At 36.9% G+C, this 10303-nt stretch overlaps 1 non-coding gene across 1 annotated transcript; it reads right to left on the reverse strand.

Moving 5' to 3' along the window:
- Window positions 1–7118: 7118 nt before the first annotated feature.
- Window positions 7119–7225, reverse strand: LOC131182573 (small nucleolar RNA R71). Its single transcript, XR_009150837.1, has one exon. It is a non-coding gene; the product is annotated as a small nucleolar RNA R71 (small nucleolar RNA).
- Between the last annotated feature and the right edge of the window lie 3078 nt (window positions 7226–10303).

Consider the following 10303-nt stretch of genomic DNA (forward strand, 5'->3'; position numbering starts at 1 on the left):
CACTGGTTCGGCCTACTTATCATGTATAAGTGCCTATCATGTTTGTTATATGGCATGAAACTCACCATTCCATCTTATTTATATCTCATACAAATACCTTGGGAACAAACATGATTACAATCTTTCTGGATAAGTCATGTCCTTATTGTGAAGTATCGTCGATTGTGAACCAATTTATGATACTTTGTACTAGAAACACTATCACTCATATTCTTAACAACTTAAGAATAATATTTTTAACAAAATATCAATGGACCTTTTCTATTACACATAAATACATTATATAAATAGAAAAGAAAAATTGCCTTTTATTAATAAAATATGTACAAGATACATACTAAATGATATGCTCTAGAGCATACTACTAACAGTCCCTAGCAAAATGTCCAGTCCCACCACAGTTATAACAGGCTCTGATGGCTTTATAACAAACCCCTCTGTGTATTCTTCCACAAGTTTCACAAGTACGGACTGGAGCTGTTCCTCTGGATGTCTACTAGCTAGGTCAGGGTAGTCTCTATCCTGAAGATCTACCTCTACTGGACTTGCGTGAACTAGATACTCCAAAGTGCTTTCTCTTTCCTTACCCACTATCAGGAGCTTGCTCAGTAATCTTTCCAGTTTTCTCTTTCTCTTCTGAACTCTTTTTAGGTGCTCCTTCCATTTCAATTCTTTCTCGTTCCAATGCTTAAGATATCAGCTCAAAGAAATTTTCATGTCTGAATCCCACTACTTGCATCCTCAAACTAGGCTTTAGACTAGCCTCAAATCGATTACATCGGTCTCTGCTCGTAGTAAGCAAGTTCCCTGCATAGTGACTTAAGTGGGAAAAATCTCTCTCATATTTAGCCACTAATCTATTCCCTTGCTTCAAACTCAAAAACCCTTGAAGCTTCATATTAACATATGTGTCTGGGACATACTTCTATCAGAATTCTCTGAGGAAGTCATCCCAGGTTAGGATAAGAGGCTCCACCAAACTGTTGGGGATCATTTTCCACCATTCGTATGTATCCCCTTGTAGTAATGAGGCTGAGTATTCGAATTTCAGGTCATCCGTACAATGTAGCTTCTTAAATACCCACTGCATCCTTTCCAACCACTATTCGGCTTCTAGAGGCTCTATTGTGCCCTTGAATTCAATGGCCCCAAATTTAATTAGTTTATCATACTATCGAGCTAGGGGTGGTGGCTGCATTGTTGGCACTTGCACTGGGCTTGAGCTTCCACATTTCCAGCCATTTGCTGAAATAAGCCGCCATTTGTTGAGCAAATTGGGTAGGGAATTATTACATTGGTGGAATTGGTGCAGCTGACCCTCTAGCATTTTAAGGAGCCGGGCCCTCACCCTATGCCTCAGCTACTACTGACTGTGAGTGATCACCTTCTTCCATGTTCACTTACAGGATAATTTATCTCCTGAACAAACAATATAGGGAGATTTCCCCCCATTAGTTCTTATTCATGATGTAAATCAATCATATATAACAGTTAATGACATTGAGCAGTTATACTAATTAAGAAAAATAATTCAAATTCAAAAGTCAAAACTCATTCAAAATGTTGCTCTGATACCACTAAAACATGTCACACCTTACCCTTCCGTAAGGCATAACATGATCCCATAGTATATCTAATGAACTACTGAACTTCGCCTATCGATAACTCATTAAACATACCACAAGGGATTTTAAACCCTTCTCTTTTCAATTTAAAATGGTGAGTCATATTTCTTAATTATTAAAATCCTTTAACTGGAATTTATATCAAAATTGAATTATTGATTAATTTAAAATCTCTGTAATTTTTGTAAAAATTTCGGTAGAGTGCCGGCTGTATTTGGGAAAAACAGTTCTTCAAAAACCTGTGAAAAACACTTCCAATACATATTTAAATCCCAACCTCCATTATTCTCAAACCAGGTCAATCTCGATTCAACTCAATTTCACAATTTCAGAGAATTCTAAAAGAAATTTACATACTGCATTTATACATAAAAAAAAAAATAAATGTAAACAAATTTATATTACAAAGTTTACATGAATCAAAATAATAGTACAACTTTTAGACAACTGCTCAATGTGCACATATGGATAGATATAATTAATTTACATCAAAAGGAAAAATTTACATAGGTTATAATAAATATACCCGAAAAAAGTCCAACTAATACTTCAATTTCAGCTCTAAGCAGCTTACTCTACTGCCTTGTCCTTTTCCTTATCTGCGATAGCAAAACACGCTATCGCTGAGTAATAATTCTCAGTGGTACACAACTAATTTAAATTAAAATCAATTATAATATAAATCAACAATTCACAACAAAACAAAATTTTTATAATTTATGAAGTAAATTCAGATTTCCAAAATCACCGAGAATCATTTATTTCAAATTAATAATAATCATTTATGTAAATTCACATTTCATTTAAGATTCATAATTCATAAAATAAAAGTGTTACCAAAAACACACAGTCTAGACCATGACATAAAATTTCATGATCAATGCCGTATTGTACACCACGACAAAGCAAATCACCTCACTAGCCGTTATTAATGAGGGAAGGGCTAGCTAGCTAATAAGTACTCATACATTGTCATCCTACTAACCGTTATTAATAGGAGACATAATTAATGTCAATTATCAAACCCCGAATAGCTGTTACCATTAGAGAGTTCCAAATAGGACTGTCATGCTAACTGTGGTTTAAAAAAAATTTATAAGATTTTCTAATCACATAATTACATTTCAAATTTAATAATCACATTCGATTCATTTTCAAATTCATAAGATATTGGCAACACACAATTCATAATTGCAATGGGGAAATCATAATTGTAAACCATTACCATTTATTCAAAACAATTTACAAAATTAAAATCAATTAAATCAATTTAGTTGTGTACAAACCTCTAGTGAGTTGCCCATTTTGCCTTGACTCACATTTTTCTTTCCCTCCTTCCCAGTCTCTTTTTCTACTAAAACACACAATCTATAGTGTTTCAATTCCATACCTCATAAGTAATCCAATAATTAAATTCATACACGCTTGATTATACTTTTAAATTTGTTTAAAATGGAGTTCTTTGTGTTTGCCATATTGGGGTTACTATTCATTTCACTATTTATATCAAAATATTGACTTTTTCATGCTTACTAGGTATGTTAATTCTAATTACACTCACATACCACATTTTGGGTTACAATTGTGTTGGCATTGGTTGTCAATTAAATTTCCAAACTTCCTAAGTGAAATTCTAAAATTTCAGTTTTAGATCTCTTAGTTCTACTATTCTATTGAACCTTCTCCAGTGGAAATTTGGTCAACTTTCCCTCTTTTAAGTTGTTTCTTAATGTCCTAGCTGTAATTCCCTTTTTAAATCACTCCCTTTGGGGTTTTGTAGCTCAAGTTATGCTATTTCTAATGTGGCTGGCCAAATTGGTAAAATCCAGAATTCTGGGCACAATTCTGGTTTTGGCAGATTTGAGAACCTAATTTTGGTTGGCAATTTGACTAGGTTATGGTAAGAATTTGGGTTTGTATTCCTCACAAAAGTTGTTCTACTATGTCATAGCTTTCTAATGGTCCAAAAATCAGGTCATTTGGACCTTTCTACACCAAGTTATGACCATTTCAACTAGTACTATTCATATGGTCAATTCTGTACAGGAGCAGTGTGTGAAATCCGGATTTAACCTAAGTTTACACCCACTTATGGTCAGTTTTAAGGCAAGGTTTCTGCATGAAAATTGTAGCTTTTTTCATCTCCAATTAACCTCACACCAATTGGAGTAATAGAATTCTAGTTATGGTAATTTAAATTGACCATGGTCAGGCTATCTAGATTGGACCATTGTCATTCACTATTCCATTCCGTTCCAATTCTAACCATTCAAACACACTCCATTTCACATCAATTGACCATTTTAAACCTTAATTAGGTCAATTGGCAACAATTTACTAAACCCCCAAATTTTCCCTCAAATTTCTAATGTCAAGAACCCTAATTTCTCAATTGGTTCAATTCATGAAATCAAAGTGTGACATTCACATATACATACTCAATTGAACTTAAATACATGATTAATTGAAATGAGACACATCATTTCCCCAACATCCCAAAGCTGGCCGAAAATCATGGGTTTTATATAGGCATTTTTTTTCCATGCTTTCTTAAGTTATTTCTATATGTTTGAACTCAATTTCAATTAATACAATTAATATATAACAAGAAAACTTAAAATCAACTTACCTTTAATGGTGTTCTCTTCAATCTTTCCAATCTTCAAATTTCTCCCAATTCTTTTGCTCTCAATCTTATTTTCACACTCAATTATCAAACTTTTACTCAAATAGCTATGGAAAATAAGGGAGATTTCAAGGGAATTTTGAGCTTTGAAGAATGAAAAATGGAGGAGAAAGAAGAGCTATTAGGACGGCAAGAATGGAAGGAAGAAGAAGAAGATAGAATTTCTTTTAATTATTGGTATTTTAATGTGATATTTATCCCAATTTTCATAATTAGAAAATTAAAAGTTTAATTGTGTCAAGATGATGTCAAAAAAGAATTAAAAATTAGAAATTTTCTTTTCTTTTTCTTTTCTTTCTCTACACACCTCTTCACTTTTTAATTCTTTTTCATAAATTTAATTTCCTATATTTTAATGGACATTTAGGCCATGAATGACCTCTAAGGGTGAATTGACCAAATTGCCCCCTTATCGGTTTGATCCGTTTTTCCAATAGCATTAAATTGCTTCCGGAACCTTGATTCAATTTTTTGAACTGGTTTTTTATTCTTTTCTGTGATTTTCATATTACTGATACACTTGAATTGTATAGATATTTTTAAGCACGTTTGTATACTATCTCATAGCATTTAGGCAAGTATTTTCATGCATAGTAGTTGATTTCATTAGTTTTTGTAATTTCTATTGTAAAGCCCGTAATTCCATGTTTTCTACTTCATTTCAGGTGTTTGGATAAAGTCCCACAGTATAGGAGTGCAAAAGGAAGCTTGGAGAGGTCAAGAGGCTGAGTATTGCTGCTAATACAAAGTACACGAGTCGTGTAAGCCAAGCCCCAGACCCGTGTAACTTTCTGCCAGAAGAAAGCCAGATAGCCAATGGAGAAACGAAAGTACACGGGTTGTGTAATTAGACCCATGTAATCTGCAAAGACTCATGTAAGTCTCTGCAGAGCACAAGCTTGAAGAACCTTATGGGAACAATAGTACACGGCCCGTGTAACCAGGCCAGTGTAGTTGGCGCAGACCCATGTAACTCTTTGTGCCAATGCAAGACTCCGCAGTTCCACTCAACAAGTTACATGGCCCTACACATCGGGACCCGTGTAGTGACACATGAGCCGTGTACCTTGCGGCAGCTTGTTTTCAAACCCGAATTCTAGCTCTTGTTTACGGATTCAAATCGGACTCCTAAGGCTTTTGGGACTCAAAAAATGACCAAACCCTAGAACAACTATTATAAATATAAAGAGAAAACATCCAAGAAGGGGGCTTGAACAACACTTTTAAGTGTTTTAGAGAGACTCGCATTTTGCACTCTCTCCAGTCGTCTTGAGGAGAGGAATATCAGTATCAAGGGGAGTCTTGCAGCCAAAGTTCCACAAGATCAAAGCTGCAAACTCTCTTTGGTTCCTTCATTTCATCTCCCTAGACAGATTTTTATTGCTTTATTTCTTCTACATAATTTTGTTTTTTACTGTTCTTACCTTTTATCATGATGTTTGCTGAACTCACCATGAGTGAGTAGTTTTTATATTCTAGAATTGGGAAAGTAATGCTTGTAATCATTGTTATGGATAAACATTAAATTTTATTTATTGGATTTCATATTTGTTCCTTGATTTAATTTCTTGTGATCTTAATGCATGCTATGTGCTGGTACCCACTTAGTATTGATTGTAGATATTAATTGAAGGACTAAAAGGTGAAGATTAATATTAGAAAATCAAGATCTTGAACCTAGGAATTCTGACCTAGACATAGGCTGATGCCTTTGTGGAACTTCAAAATTAGTCAAAGACCTTAAGGGATTTTAAGTAATCTGATCGCTACAAAAGTCGGGTTCAAGTTAATTAGAATACACCCTAGGTACCTTGAGAGAGGACTTAGGATACCTTAGGATTGATTTCCATCAAGGTAAACGATTCTCAAAACTAGTAAATAAATAAGATAACATCCATAGCAAGATTCAGGTGTGAAATTTTAATTCCGGAATTGTTTCAAATAAATCATTTCATTTTAAGTTTACCATTCTAGTGTTTAAGGTTCACAAACTTCATCCCCTAAGTATTCGATAGCCTAGACAGTCAAAATTACTATGTAGATTGGTACTTGCTAAACAAAATCCTCATGGGAATGATACTTTACTCATCACTTTATTACTTGTTAGCGATCCATGCACTTGCGGTGGTTGCAAAATAGCGAAACAAGTTTTTGGCACAGTTGCTGGGGATTTTTTGCTTTTAGTAATATCAATATATATGCAATTTAGTTGATTTAGGCAATTATATTTATTATCTAATTTTATTTTACTGGTTGTATTTCTCTTCTTTTCTCTTAGGTGCCCGATCTGGTATATGACCAGAACAAGGCCAGAAGAAGAAATTTTGGACTGTGATCCAGAGATAGACAGAACTCTGAAAGCCATCAGGAGGGAAAGGAAACATCAAGAGCACGGTCAACGAGATCCTGAAATTCCAACCATGGCTGATAATAATGATAGACTAAGACTCTTGAGAGATTACAGAGCCCCATCTGTCCAAGGATTTCAGCCCAATGTCACTAGACCCACAGTGGAAGCCAACAACTTTGAATTAAAACCAGCATGGCTCCAAATGATTCAACAAACCAAGTTTATAGGTTCACCAACAGAAGACCCACACTATCACCTCCAATGCTTTCTTACCCTATGTGACACATTCAAGATGAATGGAGTGTCTGATCAAGCAATAAGACTCAGAGCATTCCCATTCTCCCTTCGGGATAGAGCAAGGAAGTGGTTACTTTCTCAATTGGCTAGAACGTTCACCATTTGGGAAAGCCTTTCTCAAGTTTTTCTAGCAAGGTATTTTCCACCTACAAAGACTGTAAAACTAAGGCTTGAGCTCAATATCTTTAGACAAAAGGAAGGAGAATCACTCTATGATGCATGGGAAAGATATAAAGACCTACAGAGGGAATGTCCACACCATGGCATAGAAGATTGGCTATTAGTGCAGAATTTCTATCATGGATTACTATCCTGTACAAGGAGCACAGCTGATTCCGCTGCAAAGGGTGATCTAATGGAGAAAACAATGACACAAGCACTTAAACTTCTAGAAAGGGTTGCATACCATAATTATGAGAGGTCAAATGAAAGAGAAAATGCAAGGAGAACTGCAGGGGTCCTGGAAGTAGATGCCCTAAGCATGATAAATGCTCAATTTGATCAGCTCACAAAGAAACTAGAAAGAATGCAAGCCAATGCAGTTGATAAAAACAGTCAATATGAGGACAGCTATGGAGGAGAATACATGAGTTCATAATACAGCAATTTCAATGAACCCTCCACAGAACAGATGAACTATGTGAATAACGGAGGAAACTTCAATCAGAGGCAACCCAATAATCCATATTCAAATACTTACAACCTTGGATGGAGGAACCAACCAAATTTCTCATGGTCCAATCAGCAAAACTAGCCAATAAACAAGCAACAAGGGTACAAACCACCAGCACCCCCTAGATTTCAAACAGAGGCCAAAACCTTACACAGCCATCACTACCTCTCCAAACTCAACAACCTGAACTGAAAATGACCATGGAAACCATGATGGAAGGATTGCTAGCAGCTCAACAGCAGCAAAATGAATTGATTAAATAGCTGACTTCTAGAGTGGACCAACTTGCTACTCATAACAAGATAATAGAGAATCAAATCGCTCAGCAAGTAAGTTCTTCAAGTAAAGCTGCTAGCAAACTACCTAGCCAATCAGAAATGAACCCAAGGGAGCATTGTAAGGCAGTTGCATTGAGGAGTGGGAGAACTCTAGTACAATCAAAGGTAGAACCGATAGAGGAAACCATAGAAAAATGTAAAGGCCAAGCAAATAAAAAGGAGGAAGAAGCTAAGAAAGATCAGGAAGAGGAAGCAAGGAAGACAAAGAAATTACTAGAGCCATACCAGCCTCCCCTGCCTTTTCCTCAGAGATTTCAGAAAGCCAAATTAGACTAGCAGTTTGGGAAGTTTTTGGAGGTTTTACAAAAACTTTACATCAACATCCCCTTCACTGAAGCACTTTCTCAGATACCATCCTATGCTAAATTTCTTAAGGAAATTCTGTCAAAGAAAAGAAAGCTAGAAGATTATGAAACAGTAGCTCTAACAAAAGAATGCAGTGCCATACTGCAAAACAAACTGCCTCCAAAGCTGAAGGATCCAAGAAGCTTCTCCATACCTTACCTCATTGGTAACAAGAAAATAGACAAGGCCCTTTGCGATCTTGGTGCAAGCGTCAGTTTAATGCCTCTATCAATATGCAAAAAGCTGGAGATCGGAGAACTAAAGCCCATAACAATCTCATTGCAATTGGCTAATCGATCTGTCAAATATCCTGTGGGAATACTTAAGAATATTCCTATCAAAGTGGGCAAATTCTTCATTCCAGTGGACTTTGTTGTCCTTGTGTGGGAAGAAGATGTTCAAATTCCTATCATCTTGGGAAGACCATTAGCATTTCATTTTGTAGGATTTTTGGAAAGGTGAGTAAAGAACAAGAAAGGGAAGGAATCACCAAGTCAAAACCATAAGAGGGAAATTTGGACAAAACCAGGGAAGTATCTCTATTGCTAAACTTTACATCCATTTCATGTGTTGAGATAATAAAAATTTTTCATTTGACAAAAATTTGGAAAATTAGAAAATTACACAGGTCGTGTACTAGTTTTACATGCCCCGTGTAACTTTCTGGAAGTCCATAAATTTCTTGCATTTTTTACTCTGAGGTAGACAGAAAGTTACACAGGTCCAAAGCCCAATTTACACGGACTGTGTAATGTCTTTAGCAAAATAACTTAAAGTAAAAAAGTTACACAGGCCTCCTTGTATTTGACACGGGCTGTGTAACATATCTAGTAAAGCAACTCAGGAGACAAAAAATTACACGGGTCCCAGAGCTCATTTACACGGGCAGTGTACTATGATAGAATTTGAAATTTTCAAGCAGAAATTTACATGGCCCTACATGTCGGGACCCGTGTAGTGATACATGACCCGTGTACTTTGTCGCAGATGCGACTCCTGGGGCACGAAATGCACTAAATTAAGAGTCCTAATGACTCTTTAAATGCACTCCTAGCATTAAAACCCTTCATAAAGATAAAACCCTTCATCTCCACCCCTCCTAGCCTATAAAAACCTCTCAAATCTCATTTCCCTTCACCAAACCCTACTCTTCTCCTTCCCAAAAACTCATTAATGGCTCCTGCAAAAAGATCTGTGAGAAGATTTGGCTCTTCCTTGAGGCAAAGAGGAGAATCCTCACCTTCTCCACCTCAGCCTCCAGCCCAACGCCCAAGAACAAGGGTAGCCTCTCCCCAACCATCTCAACCAGCCCATCCTCCACCACAACCCCAACCACAAGCCACTCCATAACCCGAAATCTCCATTCCTTGGGGGTTCCGTGATGATGCCCATAAGGCAATGTGCTCCCGGCTTCAGGCCCAAAAAATAAGCTCCACCAAATGCATGGATTTTCCACTGCTGGAGTAGATCGGGCTACAGAATGAAATCAATAGGCTACTCGATAGCATCAAGTGGACAAGGTTCACCCAACTCCAATTTCCAGCATATAAGGACACCACACTGGAGTTTTTGGGCAGTTTTAAGGCCACCTTATGGCCTACCGATAAGGAGGATAGGGGCAAGATTGAATTTCGTCTCCTCGGTGTCGACCAGGTGATGAACATAGATGAGTTCAATGCCATCTTTGACTTTGACAGCACCGGCCACTAGGAGATCACTAGGAACTGCATGCTCTACAACAGCATCAACTTCTGGAGTTCCATTGCCCTGAACATAGAGCCATATAACTCCAGCAAGTCCAAATCCATGGGTATCATAAGTCCAACCCTGCGCTATATGCATCGGTTTGCCGCCCACACTATCATAGGCCATGGAGACAGCCTTAGCGTTGTAAACACCAACGAGTTATTCTTCTTATGGTGTATGGTCACCGGACAGCACTGCAGCACCGGCTTCTTTTTATGCAACCATCTCCGATGCCTCTGTCAT

This window comes from Hevea brasiliensis, chromosome 8 (genome assembly GCF_030052815.1).
Source record: "Hevea brasiliensis isolate MT/VB/25A 57/8 chromosome 8, ASM3005281v1, whole genome shotgun sequence".
In the NCBI taxonomy this organism is placed as follows: Eukaryota; Viridiplantae; Streptophyta; class Magnoliopsida; order Malpighiales; family Euphorbiaceae; genus Hevea; species Hevea brasiliensis.